The sequence below is a fragment of the Cornus florida genome, unplaced genomic scaffold (genome assembly GCF_030987335.1).
Source record: "Cornus florida cultivar Cherokee Brave unplaced genomic scaffold, ASM3098733v1 CherokeeBrave_3.0.0_Hap2_Chr11, whole genome shotgun sequence".
In the NCBI taxonomy this organism is placed as follows: domain Eukaryota; kingdom Viridiplantae; phylum Streptophyta; class Magnoliopsida; order Cornales; family Cornaceae; genus Cornus; species Cornus florida.
In genome coordinates this window covers 30,362,633-30,377,999 of record NW_026775581.1, presented here as the reverse complement: position 1 = coordinate 30,377,999, position 15,367 = coordinate 30,362,633, and the positions used below count along the sequence as shown (strand labels likewise).

Here is a 15,367-nt window from a genome sequence, read left to right as displayed (position 1 = left end):
TATTTTAGTCCATTCATCTATCTTACTTTCATGTCTTAGATACTTATTTGTGTTTTTGCCTATTTCAGGTTAATAAAGTTTAAACAGGCTAACAAGAGCCATTTAGCACAGTTTTGGAGCTAAGGAGCAAAGTTGGAAAGAAGCTAAGAAAAATGCACCAGGGGAACTTCGATCAATCGAAGGGGAATCCCGATCGATCGAAAAAGATTACAATAGATCGAAATAAGGCGGTGCTAGCTCAACCAATCGGATAAGGACAAAGAAGATATTTTCAAGCCACGTCAGCTTCAATCGATCGAAGCTAAATATTTGATCGATCAAAATGCCTACTGGCAGTGAGCTATCTAATTCCCGGGCGCGCCAATTTCTAACTAACTTGTGTAGTTGCGAATCAGAGGCTGGAATTCTGACTTGGTCCTTACTCAAAGGAGTATATAATTGATTTATTGAACAATTATTGTATCATAGAAGATAGATATAGATATTACCAATTATAGAAATTTTCCTCTCTCTAAAACTAGGGTTTTCGAAAAGAAAGCAATGATGAAAATGATGATGCCTACCTCCAAGCTAGCCCTTGAGGGTTCCATGTCCACTAAAATGAGTGACTAAATCCTTCTTCTGGGGCTAAAGATAACCCCTAGGCTTGCTTCTCAAACCTAGCTTTTGTGTATTTTTGGGAATTTTAATTGTAATAGATGTTTTGACCATGAATAAATATAGATCTTATGATTTCTACTTGATTTGTATGGATTAATGTTTTCAATTGATCATTTGGCTCTAGTCATATGTCTATGTATGCTAGAATTGATGTTCATATTTTTGCCTTTAGATTTAATGAAGTTGATGCATGTCTATATGTGTTGATGATGTTGATCTAGTGATGGTCAAGGCATAGTGCTTAATGGAACACTTTTGTGATTTATTTGATGGTTCACACTTGTTTCTTGATGGATTGTATCACATCTCTAGTTTAATTAGTTTAATTTCATGTTTCTAGCCTTGTTGTAGTATAATTGCTTTAATTTCTTACGTAGGTGAACAATCCATTATTGTTTCTTGATATTCCATACTTGTGAATGCAAAGAGTGCATGTCTTTAGATATTTGTGTGTGCATTAATTATGGTTTAATTGAATGCATATTGGTCTCATTTGATAAGTTGTGCTATTCATTAAAATTGGTTAGACAAGATATACTTATTTTCCATCCATGCTTAGTTTCAATTGATGTCACACACACACAAGTTATAATTTAAATTTCTCCATTAATATACAATTGCTAGTGTTTGATGAAGTGAAGCTTAGTGGTGACTCTAAGCCCCAAGACCTCTCTCCTATATCTTTTCCCTACTTTCTAGATTGCTATTTACTTGCATTAGTTTTAATTGCATTATAGTTTAATTAAACAATCACCAACCATCTTTGATCATTCAACCTACTAATCCGATATTAGTTTCCATCATAAATACACCTCCTTTCCCTTGGGACCATCCCCACTCACTTTAGCTATATTTTTAGTTGGAAGTGGTAGTGGCATTTTCTAAATTTAAACTTGGCCACACTACACACTTTTGCATGCTTCGGTCTTCAACAACACCAAGTTTTGGTGCCATTGTTGGGGATTGGCACCATCGTATTTGGAAATTAATTCGGAATTAGTACTCTTTTGATCTTGTTTGTTCTTCATTGGCTAAGTGAGTTGAGTAAAAAGGGGTGAAGTAAAAGAAGCTAAGCAAGAGCATAAAAAGCTCAAAAATAATAAAAATTGCAAAGCAAAGCAAGGCAAAGAAAAAAAAAATTAAAAAATCATTTGAAGTAGCTTAAGAACCTTTTGTGACCTTTTCTAAACTCTATCTCTAGTTAAATCTTGAGCCTACGTGGAGGCAAGTCTTTACTTCATAGATAAATCGTGAGCCCGTGTGGAGGCAATTTAATTTTTCTTGCATATTATTCAAAGCATGGGAGCATGGGATCATCGTATGTAGAGGATTATTGATTATTGATTTGTTGCGGAGGAGAAGTGATTGCTACTTGCTTGCTGCTTGTTTGTGTTTTGTCTGTGCATACATGGTTGTAGGTCGCTAAATCCTACTCTTATCCCACTTAATTTGAATCTTGAATCCATTGTTCGTAATTCTAAGGAAATAGGTGATTCTAGTCATTCCATTTCATCAATGGAAGACATCAATGAGACCGTGTGAAGGACCTTGGTTACATAAACCAACAAGGCATCCTTCACCGTAATGTGCATCATGACAACATTCAAGTACCATTAGGCATGCCAAGACCTTTCATTCCACCACAACAAGAAGTCCAAGTTCCATTGGGAATGCCTCGGCCAATTTTTGCTCCACAACCTCCAATTATTCAAGGCAATCAAGGTGCTTATGTAGCACCTCCAATTGTGAATCCTCCTCTTGCTTTGCGTGATTATTATGTGCCAAATGAATATAATGCATCTACATATATTCAATTGCCCCCATTTAGAGCACATCACTATGAAATTAAACCGCAAACTATTCAAATGTTTCCTAACTATCATGGACTTCCAAGTGAAGAGAACCTTACAATCATTTGGATGAGTTTTTTGAACTATGCTCCACTGTGAAATACACGGACATGCCAGAAGATGCTTTGAGATTAAAACATTTTCCTTTCACCCTTAAAGATAAGGCAAAATATTAGTTCAAAAATCTTAGGCTTTTTTCGATAACTTTTTTGGCGAAAATGCAACAAGAATTCTTGAAAAAGTATTATACGGTTTTAAAGACCAATGCAATGAGAACTTCAATTAGAGAATTTTCTCAAGGGGATGGGGAATTACTTCATAAGGCATGGGAAAGATTCAATGATTTGCTTAGGAAGTGTTCACATCATGACATGCCTAAGTGGCAATTAGTTCAATACTTCTTTGAAAGTTTGCCGGATAATCACAAGGGTATGGTTAATGCATCTATTGGTGGTTCCTATCTTGATAAGCATGAAAATGATGTTTGGCGTCTTTATGAAAGCATGAGTGAGAATTCAATGCATCGATCCTTGTCTTCCAAAAATGGTAGAAATTTAGGTGGAAGGAAGAATGTCAGTTTATATCAAGTTGACAATTCCAATGACATAGCCGCCAAAGTCAAGTCTTTATCTCAAAGGTTTGATCAACTAAAATTCGGTGAATCAAGTGTCTTCCTCCCCTAATCATGTTCATCATCATAATTCTAATGAATCATGCATGACTTGTTCTAGTGTCTTATATTCTACTTCCAATTATCCCGATGGACATGTGCAAAGTGAGAACCATGAACAAGTTAATGCCACAATTGTTAACCAATGGAATAATCCCTATGGCACACATTACAATCCCGGGAGGAAGAACCATCCAAACTTCTCTTGCAAAAGCCAAGGGAAGGGTCAAACCCACCCCAAGGTGGTTTTCAAGGTAAGTATGTTCCACCCCCAATGTAAAGCCAAGGTTCCCAAAGTTATAGATCATCTTTTCAATCATCACATGGAAATCAATTTTCTAACTCTCATTTTCCGAATCAATCATTTTATTCTCAAGGAAATTCTAGGAGTCCCGCTTTTGAGGAAAAATGTTAACCGCTTTGGGTACTTTGGAGGCAAATACCTAATTGTTTCATTCTCATTGGCAATCCATTATAAAGTTAGAAACCCAAGTTGGGCAAATAACTAGTACTTTGAATGCTAGAGAAAAAGGAAAATTGCTTTTGAATCCACCAAAGCAGCAATTTGTTGTGGAGACTAATTCCTCATCGGAAAGTCCCACAATTGAGCATGTCAATGCTGTGACGACCTTGAGAAGTGGAAAAGTTGTTGACAATCTAGTTGAAGTTCACAATGAAGAGAGTGAACCGGTGCAACCAAAAGTTAACACCTGTCCCGTTTCACATTCTATTCCTCCTTCATTGCATGTGCATGAGCCATTTGTTGAAAAAGTTTTGAAAGATGATTTGAAAAATTCTTGTGTTAAAAGTGATTTTGAAAAAGGTTTTGAAAAAGATTTTGAGCCAAAAGCTCTATTTCCGGATGCCTTAAAATGATCCATTTCTCTTGAAAAGCAAAAGACCAAGGCTAATGAAATAATTGAAATGTTTAGGCAAGTGAAGATAAATATTCCCCTCTTTGATGCAATTAAATAAATTCCGGCTTATGCAAAACTTTTTAAAGATCTTTGCACCCAAAAGAGGAAAAACAAAAGCCAATAACCAAAGAAAGTGGTCTTGACCGAGCAAGTAAGCTCCATTTTGCAACATAACACTCTTCCAAAATTTAAGGACCCCGGTTCACCTACTACTTCTTGCATCACTAGTGACCATGTCATTAACCGGGCTCTTCTTGATTTAGGAGCAAGTGTTAACCTTCTTCCATATTCGGTGCATGTTTAATTGGGCTTAGGAGACTTGAAACCAACATCGGTAGTTTTGCAACTAGCCGACCGATCCATCAAAAAATCCCAGGGTATTATTGAGGATGTGTTGATTAAAATTGATAAATTCTTTTTCCCGATCGATTTCGTTGTCATTGACAAGGAATCGGTCCCAAATCCCAAGAGCCAAATTCCCACTATCTTTGGCCGTCCCTTCTTGGCAACCGCAAATGCCAACATCAATTATAGGACGGGGATAATAAAAATTTCATTTGGGCATATGAAGGTGAAATTGAACATATTTAATCCAACCCCTAGTTCAATGGACAAGCATGAAGAGGTGTGTGTTATGGAAAAATTTCTTGACAATAAAATTGAAAATTTTGAGTCTTTGCTTGAGGTTGAAAACTTCAAAGGTTTGTCTTCCAAAATGATTTCAAGGAAGAAAGTTTTAAAACCAAGTGTTGAAAGGACATGGATGCCCAAGAGTTGCGTTGACAAAGGACCATCAATCTATTTTGAATCAAATCCAACAAGTTCTTTAGGGAACAATTTATTGGGTGGGATTCAAAAGGCCATTCACCCCGTCAATGAGGGGATGTACAACAAGATTTTTTATCCGGGCTAAAAGAACCCGATGTCTTGCTAGAGACGTTAAAGGCTAGTGCATTTCGTAGGGCTTGACAACCCTATTCCTCCCTCATTTATGTTTTTACATGTTCTTGCGTCGTCTAGATATGAGTTGCATTGAAAAATCCAGCTCGAGAGCCATTTTCTGTATTTTGAGTACTACCAGTGAGGTTTCGATCGATCGAACTTCAGTTCAATTGATCGAAGTCCCACTTCGATCGATCGAATCACCTTGGTTGAGGACCTTTCAAATTCCATTTCGATCAATCAAAGTTAAATTCAATCGATCGAAATCCATTTTGGATTAATCGAAGTTAAGGGTTCAATTGATCGAAGTACTTCGATCGATCAAAAATGTGTCATTTGAAATCTTTCGGAAATCCTTTTGACCGTTCAATTCCAGATTTTAATTTTTATTATTATTTTTTTTCTTTTTCTATTTTTCTTTTCTTCCTCCCTATTCATCTTCTTTTTCACACCAAACCCTAACCCTCTCTTCTCTTCTCTCTCTCCCCGAATCCATCTCCATCTCTCATCACCTCAATCTCTCTCCCTCAACCTCATAGACATCATCGAACCATCCCACTCTCTTCTCCAAGTTCGGCAACCTAAGGAAAGGCAACACAAGCCGCCACCGACTCCATTGAAAATGGCAAGAAGCTTTTGACCGTGGCCAAGCTTCTTCTCTTTCTTCTCTCTCCATTTCACTCTATTTCCAGTCTTTTCTTCATCTCTGGCCGATTTAGGCCAAGGAGATCCGTTTTCAAGCTCCGGTGAGCTTCTAAAAAATTTTGGCGAGGATCCGGTCATTTTCTCCGACGCCGGCGAGGTTGAAAAACCTCCATTTTTGCTCCAAATTTCTTCCTCTACTCTCTAAGTTGTCGAGTGAGTTCCAAATTTTTAAATTTTCATTTTTGCATCATTTTATTTTATTTTTATTTTTATTTTGTTTATTACTTTCTTTCTATTTTTGTATTTTAGTTTTGCATGTTAATTGCCATCTTATATATATTCTTGTGTACATATGCAAATTGAAAACAAATAAAAATTGAAAAGCAACCAAAACAAATAAAAATAAAAAGTAAAATAAAATAAAATAAAAATGCAAAATAACAAAATAAAATAAAATTTTTGTTACCAATAGTTTCTAAAAAAATTTGGACACAATTGATTTGAACTAAATTCTGATGTTTGTTGAAAGTTGACGGGAACAAAATAAAAATGAATAATGGACTTTGGTTGGTATAGTTTTTAGAAGGAGAATGGGCAAAAATTGAATTGGTTTTGTGGATTGATTGCGGGCGGTGTCCCTTGTTGGATGCTGAGATTGATTAATTGATTGTGTTGAATGTTATATATGGATGTTTATTATGTTTGAAAAATTTTTGGGATGCCATTTTTAAGAGAAAACCATGCCAGATTTTTGAAAAGTTTCTACACTTTGATTTTAAAATCTAAAACGGCGTGTGGTTTGATTCGTGGACTTTGAGATGGAATTTGGAAAGAATTTTAAAATTGATTTTGGATTAAAAGGAAAAAAGTGTTTGACTTGTTTTCAAAGAAGAAATGTTGATGTTGATTTTGAAATGGCTTTGAAAGTTTGAATTGTTGTGAGCATAATTCCACCTTGTCTCATTAGTGTTGAAAATGAAAAGTCTTGTTTTCAATGCATAAAAATAAATAAATAAATAAATAATGTTTCAAATGAACCTCTTTGAAAATTTTTGATTGGATTAAATGCAATATTTTGGGTAAAATGAGCTTTCATTGTTAAAATGCTTTGTGATCACACTTAATGGGTTCCAAATATTTAAAAAGGGAAATTTTTTAACTTTGTTAAAAAATGTAAAGTTGAGTTGTATGATTCCTTCATTTGGTTTTCATTCATTGCATGATTCTTGTCATGAAGTTTTTCTAAAATGCAATTGAATGTCTTGACTCCAAAGTTTTCAAAAATTCCAATTTTGCCCCAAATGTGTTGAGAAATTCCAAAGTTGACCAAAATGCTTTTCTTTAAATTGAAGCTTGTTCCATTTGATTCTTTTGCATTCATTTGAAAATGCTAAGTGCCTTTAAACTTGTTTGTGATATAATTCTTGACTCTTGCCATGCTAGGGCATATTTTGATGTCTTTTCACCTTCTTTATCATGCTTTTGATCTTCTTGTGCTTCATGACTTTGAAACTTGTCAAATATGATTTATTTTGAATAACTGTGTGCCCATTGGAATAATTGCAACTTGTTGCTTGTATATACACCGTTTTGCACACACTTATATCACATTGACAGTTTTTGAGATTTCTTGTGCATCCTTTGACCCTATCTTCTTGGAAATGATTTCTGACTAAGTTTGGGGCTGTCTTATGGATTCTTGGCAGTTTAAAATGCATGATTTGGATGTTGTTTCTGTTCTTTGGCCTTAGTATCAATTCTTGAGCTTAATTCTGACATGCACATTGAACCAAGTTTGGGAATATGTTTGCTTGATCTTGATATTTATCTATTGAATGCTATTTGCTTGTGATCTATTCTTAATGACGAAGGTTTTTTCCGGTCCATATTCTGCCTTCCCAATGGTAAGCTTCTTGTATTCTCAGAATTTAACCATTCTCTACTTCATTTAAGCATTAGAGGAGGTTACAAGCCATGAGTGATCATAGGACTTTGATTTTGTTGCATTGTAATACATGATATTTCTTCGTCTGGAGTTCTTGTTATTGGTGCATCATTATAATATATGCCATCTAGTTATATACCATGTCTACGATTCTTTATTGAACTTGCTTATCATAACATGCCTTGGATAGTAGTGTTTTACAGCCGTGCATTTTACTTAGTCATTAATACATGACATGCCTGTTTCTTGAGTCCTAGGTTGACAGTTGACACACCTGTATGCTCCATTTTATCCTGCTTACTATATTTGACCTTCACTATCGCACTTGTAGACATTCTTGCTAGGAATTGATACGATGTCATCCTAGGGTCTACTTGTCCTATCCTTGCAGCATCTACTTGAGCTTTAGGTATGTGAATTCACGTTGCATTATTTTTGCACATCACAACATATATTTGTTCCGTTGATCATATTTCTGCTCCAACTGTTCCATGATGAGCACTGAAAAGTGCGTATTTAAACCCCTTAAGCTTAGGTATTCTAGAACCTTTATCTATCTTATTTTACCGTTTTCTATTGATTTCGTGTTATTTCCTTTTTCAGGAACTTATCCCCAAAACAAGCTAACTCAGCCAAATAAGAGCATAATTGAAGCAATTCTGGGATGATTCAAAGAAATGAGCAAAGTACAACAAAAGGAAGCAAAAGGTGGAATTTCAGCAACTTCGATCGATCTCAATAAAAGTTCGATCGATCTAACTTTCATCAATCTCAGCACTTCAAGATGGATCTGAGCCATGTTTGTCCCTGTTCAAAGATCTCAAAAGTTCGATCGATCCAACTTCCTTCTCTAATCGATCGAACATTCTTGTCCTTATCCAAATGATTGATCTTATTCAGTTGTACCACCCTACCAACCACTGTTGTCCTTTTCCCAAAAATATCTTCAAAATATCTCAGATTTATTTTTATCCAAAAAGGCGTCGCCATCATGGATCGATCCAGCCTAAGTTCGATAGATCTCAGCCATGTTCAATCGATCCAAGTCCAATGTTTGATCGATTGAACTTCCTCCAGTGCGAAAAAGTTCAATTTCCAACTCACAAAAAGTTGTCCTTTATCCAATCATTGGGGAATATTTGCTGGACGACCCCAGCTCATTTTAGGTGTCATTTGACCTACCTATATAAGGGTAAGGATTACTTTTTACATCATATCATATCATACCTTGTAGAACTCTTAGTGAGGAAGAAAAGAGGAGGAGGAGGCTAGAGACACTATTGGAGACTCTTCATCAACCAAGGAGTAAATTTCTTCCATGGAGTTTGCCCTTGAGGGTTGGAGGACATCATCCATGAGTGGCTAGACATCCTTTTGGGGCTAGAGTTAGCCCTAAGAATGCTTTATACTTCTTGATTTATGTATTTTTTAGGGGATTTGTATTGTGATTCATGTCTTGACACTTTTATATATATAGATCTTGTTTATTCAATGATTTATGTGGTTTAATGCTTCCAATTGATCATTTCATTCTATCCACATGTCTATGTATGCTAGAATAGATGTTCATATGTTTGTCTCTATTTCTTGTGTTAGTGATGCATGTCTATGTGTATTGATACTATAGATCTAGAGATTGTCAAGACATAGTGCTTAATATCATGTTCTTGTGGTTTATTTGATGGTTCATACTCATTGCTTGATGGATTGTACCTCTCCCTTAGTTTAATTAGTTTAATTTCATGTCATTAGCTTAGTTGTAGTGTAGTTGTTAAATGAGAGGACAATCCATGCTTGTTGTTGATGTTCCATACTTATGAAAAGCAAGTAACATATATCTCTAACCTTGTGATGTGTTTGGATTGTGAGCTTAAAGAAAGGATTAATGTCTTAATTTGATATGTTGTGATATCCACCATGTTGTTTAGACAATATATGCTTAATTTGCCATCCATGCTTATTGAAACAACCACACACACACTATTTGTTGCAATTCATGATCTTCCCCTCATTAATCATTCATTAAAGGTGTAAAAAAGCTATGCTTAGTGGTGATCTCTAAACCCCAAGATCTTTCTCTCTTTTATTCTCTCTATTGCATTTGTTTACTTAGTTTAATTTGCATCTAGTTGAATTCAACCAACCAACCACTACTTTGATCACTCGACCTACTAACCCTAATTTTGATTCCTCAATCTAGTGTGACCCTCAATCCTTTAGGACGATCCCAACTCACCCTAGCTGTATTTTTAGTGAAAGGTAATAGTGGCATTTTAAATGTAAAACTTAGCCCAATTGCATAAACTTTTGGGTTTGACGATGATCCCTACCAAGTTTTTGGCGCCGTTGTCGGGGATTGATTGATTGGAAACGTCGTATTTGTGGAATCAATTAGGAATTAGTTTTCTTTTGAACGTGTCTTTACTTTGTTTTCAATTTTGTTACTTATTGTGTTTGTTCTTGTTTGACTAGGAGTATTGAGCTAGGAAGCAAGCAAAGGATATTCCAAGCAAAAGAGCTAAGCAAGTAAGGAAAATTGCTAAAAAAATTGCTAAGCTAAGCTATAAATTTGGAGTTGAAGTGCTAAACGACCTTTGTGAGATTTTCTTTACTCATCCCTTAGTTAAATTGTCGGCCCACGTGGAGGCTTATATTTCAATTCTTAGATAAATCGTGAGCCCACATGGAGGCAATTTACTTTTCTTGCATATTGTTGAAGCATGAGAGTATGAGAACATTGTATGTGGAGGAAGTTTGTTGATTATTGACTTGTTGTGAAGGTGAAGTGTTTATGTTATTGCTTGTTGTGTTGCATTGTGCATGCATGGTCGTAGATCATTGAAACCCACTCTTGTCCCTTTAAATTTTCATCTTGAATCCATTATTCGAAACCCTAGGGGGAGAAGTAGTTCTAGTCAATCCATTTCATCAATGGAAGGACACAATGAGGACCATGTGGAGGACCTTGGTCACATAGACCAACAAGGTATCCTCCACCCCAATGTGCATCATGATAACATGCAAGTTCCATTAGGCATGCCAAGGCCATTTGTTCACTCACCACAACAACAAAGCCAAGTTCCATTGGGAATGCCAAGGCTAATCTATGCTCCACCACCTCCCATCATTCAAGCCAACCAAGGTGCCCATGTTGCACCTCCAATTGCTAATCCTCCCCTTACTTTAAGAGATTACTATGTGCCTAATGAATATAATGCACCCACATGCATTCAATTGCCACCATTTAGAGCACACCACTATGAAATCAAGCCATAAACCATTCACATGCTTCCTAATTATCATAGACTTCCAAATGAAGAACCTTACAAGCATTTGGATGAGTTTCTTGAAGTATGTTCCACCGTAAAATACACGGACATACCAGAAAAGGTCTTAAGGCTTAAACTTTTTCCATTCACCCTTAAAGATAAAGCAAAATATTGGTTTAACAATCTTAGGCCTTTTTAAATAACTTCTTGGGCGGAAATGCAACAAGAGTTCTTGAAGAAGTACTATCCGGTTTCTATGACCAATGCCATGAGAACCTCAATTTGAGAATTTTCACATGGGGATGGAGAAACATTTCATGAGGCATGAGAACACTTTAATGAATTGCTTAGGAAGTGTCCACATCATGACGTGCCCAAATGGCAATTAATTTAATATTTCTTTGAGAGCTTATCGGATAATTACAAGGGCATGGTTGATGCTTCCATGGGTGGCTCTTACATTAATAGGCATGAGGATGACGTGTGGCGTCTTTATGAGAGCATGAGTGAAAATTCTTTGCATCGTACTTTATCTTCGAACAATGGTAGAAATTCTAGTGGTAGGAAGAGTGTTGGCTTACATCAAGTCGACCACTCCTATGAAATTACCGCCGAAATGAAATCATTATCTCAAAGGTTTGATCAATTTTTGATCAATCACAACTCGGCGAATCAAGTATCATCCTTCCCTAACCATTCTCATTATGCATCTAATGAAACATGTATGACTTGTTCAAGTGTTTTACATTCTACTTCCAATTGTCCCCATGGACATGTGCAAAGTGAGCATCATGAACAAGCAAATGTTATTTTTACTAATCAAGGGAACAATCCTTATGGAAATCATTACAATCCTAGTTGGAGGAATCACCTGAATTTCTCTTGGAAAAACCAAGGCAGTTTTCAAGGGAAATACATTCCACCACCACTACAAAGCCAAGGTTCCCAAGGTTTTAGATCATCATACCAATCACAAGGAAACCAATTCTCTAATTCTCATTTTCCTAATCAACCATCATATTCCCAAGGAAATGTTAAAAGTCCCGCTTTTTAGGAGAAAGTTTTGACCGCTTTAGGCACTTTGGAGGCAAACACACAATTATTTCATTCTCACTCTCAATCCATTGCTAAGTTAAAAACCCAAGTAGGGCAAATAGCTAGCACTTTAAATGCAAGAGAGAAAGGAAAAATGCTTTTGAATGCCCCACAAAAATAACAATGCGTTGTGGAGACTCATTCCTCATTGGAAGGTCACACAATAGAGCATGTCAATGTGGTGACTACCTTGAGAAGTGGAAATGTTGTGGACAACGAAGTGGGTGTGTCCAATGAAGAGAGTGAACCGGTGCAACCACAAGTTGACACCCGTCCCATTTTATATCATATTCCTGCTTCATTGTATGTGCATGATCATATAAATGAAAATGTGTTGAAAAGTGATTTAAAAAGTGATTTTGAAAAGAAAGATTTGCAAAATGATTTGAAAACTTCTTGTGTTGAAGAGAATTCAAAGAAAAATTCTGAAAAGGTTTTTGAACCAAAAGCTCCATTTCCAAATGCCTTAAAAAGATCCATTTCAAATGACAAGCAAAAGGCCAAAGTGAATGAAATTATGGATGTGTTTAGGCAAGTGAAAGTCAATCTTCCACTTTTGGATGCAATCAAGCAAATTCTGGCTTATGCCAAATTCTTGAAAGACTTGTGCACCCAAAAGAGGAAGAACAAAAGCCAAGCACATAGAAAAGTGGTCTTAACCGAGCAAGTGAGCTGAATTTTGCAGCATAACACTCTTCCAAAGTTTAAGGACCCCGGTTCACCTACTACTTCATGCATCATTGGTGATCATATCATTAATCAGGCTCTTCTTGACCTAAGCGCAAGTGTTAATCTTCTTCCATACTCGGTATATGTTAAATTAGGCTTAGGAGACTTGAAACCGACGTCGGTAGTTTTGTAACTTGCCGACCGATCAATCAAAAAGCCTAGGGGTATTATTGAGGATGTCTTGATTAAAATTGATAAATTCTTCTTTCCTGTTGATTTCATTGTCATTGACACGGAACTGGTCCCAAATCCTAAGAGCCAAATTCCCGTTATCCTTGGCCGTCCTTTCTTGGCAACCGAGAATGCCAACATTAATTGTAGGACAGGGATAATGAAGATCTCATTTGGCCATATGAAGGTAAAGTTGAATATTTTTAATCCAACCCCCAATTCATTTGACAAGTATGAAGAGATTAATGTTGTAGAGAAATGTCATGACCTTAAAAGTGAAGGAATTGAGTTTTTATGTAAGACCAAAGTTTTAAAAAGTCCATCTTCAACCTTGAAATCAAAGAAAGTTGTTTCAAAATCTTGTTCTGAAAGGGCGTGGAAGCCCAAAGATTGTTTTGACCAAGGACCAAAAATGTCTTTTGAGCTTAATCCAACAAGTTCCTGAAAAAACCATTTGTTGGGTGGAATTCAAAGCACTTATCACCCCATTGAGGAGGGGATGCACTACAAGATGTTTGATCCGGGCTAAAAGAGCCCAATGTCTTGCTAAAGACGTTAAAGACTAGCAAGACATTTCGTAGGGTGTCAAAACCCTATTCCTCCCTCATTTGTATCTTTAATTTCAATTCTTGTGAAGTCTAGATACTTGTTTTTGGTTCATATGCATTGCTAGGAACTGTGATTAGGACTGCATGCACTTTTATGTTGAAATTGAGCATTTTGCATAAGTTCAATCGATCTCCAAGGAAGATTCGATCTATCGAACTTCGACCTGCATCCAACACTTAGAAAATTTTGATCTGCATTCAACCTATATCCAAATCACTTCTCTGTCCCATCGATCGAATTTATTTTCAGATCGATCATAAATCCTTAGATCAATCCAAACTTCAAGTTCGATCGATCTTAAGTTCCAACACTTAGAAAAATTTCTGAACCCAAAAACCTGCATATTTTTAGCTCTTTGTCAAATCAATCGAACATTTTATTCAGATCAATCTCTGTTCGTCATCTCACTATCTTTGACTTTGTTTTAATTTCTTAATTTCAAAAATTCCAAAAAATATTTTATTAATTTTTATTGTCGTTTTATTTATTTATTATTTTATTTTCTATAAAAAAAATCCAAAAATATTTTCAAATTTTCAATTTTTAGTTTTTTATTTTTCTATTTTTTTCGAAGATCTTAAAAATTTCAAAAAAAAAATTCAAAGGAGAGATCATTTCAGTTCGATCGATCTGAGGTTTCAATTCGATCAATCGAACTGGTTCAGGGAAGTTTTTAAAAAATGAAACTGAGGGTTTGTAGATTGATTCCAAAGATTGATCTAACCCTCTCAAAACCCCTTTGTCTCTCGTCGCCACTGCACCCACTCTTCCCGATCTCCGGCGAGACCTCCGGCGAGCTTCATCTCATCCCGAATCTCTCTTTCTCCTGGATCTTCATCTCATCTCATCCTTCAATTTGGGTAAGATCCGAATCTCATCTTGTATTTCAAGCTTCGATTTGCTTCATACATGTTTTCCATGTTAGGTTCATGATGTTTTAATGATGATTATTACAATATCTGAAAGTTTGAAGCTTTTTGTTTATATATGTATATATGTGTATATATGATTGTACATATGGTTGAGATTTGTTTTGATTCTTGGGAATATGGGCCTCATTAAGTGATTAGGATTGATTCTATATTGTGTTGATGGGCCCACGACCTTGTTTGTGAAGGCCCCGTGTCATCCACGTCACAGATCTGTGACTGTACATATTCTTCACACAGTTCGATCGATCGAACATATTTCTAAGATCGATCTAGTGAGATCGATCGAACTTAATTTCTCAGTTTCTCAAATCGATCATGTGAGATCGATCTCGCAATTTTTGTGATCGATCAAACTTCACAGATTTCATATACACATTCCATGCATCTTATTTTGTGTCCATGCTATCTTATTTATGCCCAATGCCTGTGATTTTCCACATTGGATGCATTTTACACTTATACTGCTTAGCATGTTCACATCTTGTCACTTCCATAGATTCATGTTATTTATCTATTTTGTCTATCTTACTTGACATACATGATTTTATTTTGTGCTTTAAATTCTTTATTCTGGCACTGACTTCCCTTGCAAGTTTTCAATTATTTTACAGGCCATGGCTAAGGTCATGACTATAGCCCACGGACACTATCACCGCAAGGGCAGGCCAAGTTTGGATGACGAGGCAGGTCCATCTCGTGCCCAGAAGCCTACTCCACCTCAGTCTCCAGTTGACAGCCGCCTACAGTCTTCAGACGGAGCATCTCCTTCACACAGTGATGCTGAGGCTGAGCACATACCATCTCCACCACCATAGCCAGCTCAGCCAGACAAGGAGTTAAACCAGCCATTACGTAGATACTCATGCCTTCCAGTGGCACACGAGTCAGTCTTCGACACAAACTTCTTTTCCAGATCGATACTTACCCGATCAG

General features: G+C 36.3%; 1 pseudogene; it reads right to left on the bottom strand.

Moving 5' to 3' along the window:
* Nucleotides 1-11,171: 11,171 nt before the first annotated feature.
* On the bottom strand, nucleotides 11,172-11,270 carry LOC132287551 (small nucleolar RNA R71; annotated as a pseudogene).
* Between the last annotated feature and the right edge of the window lie 4,097 nt (nucleotides 11,271-15,367).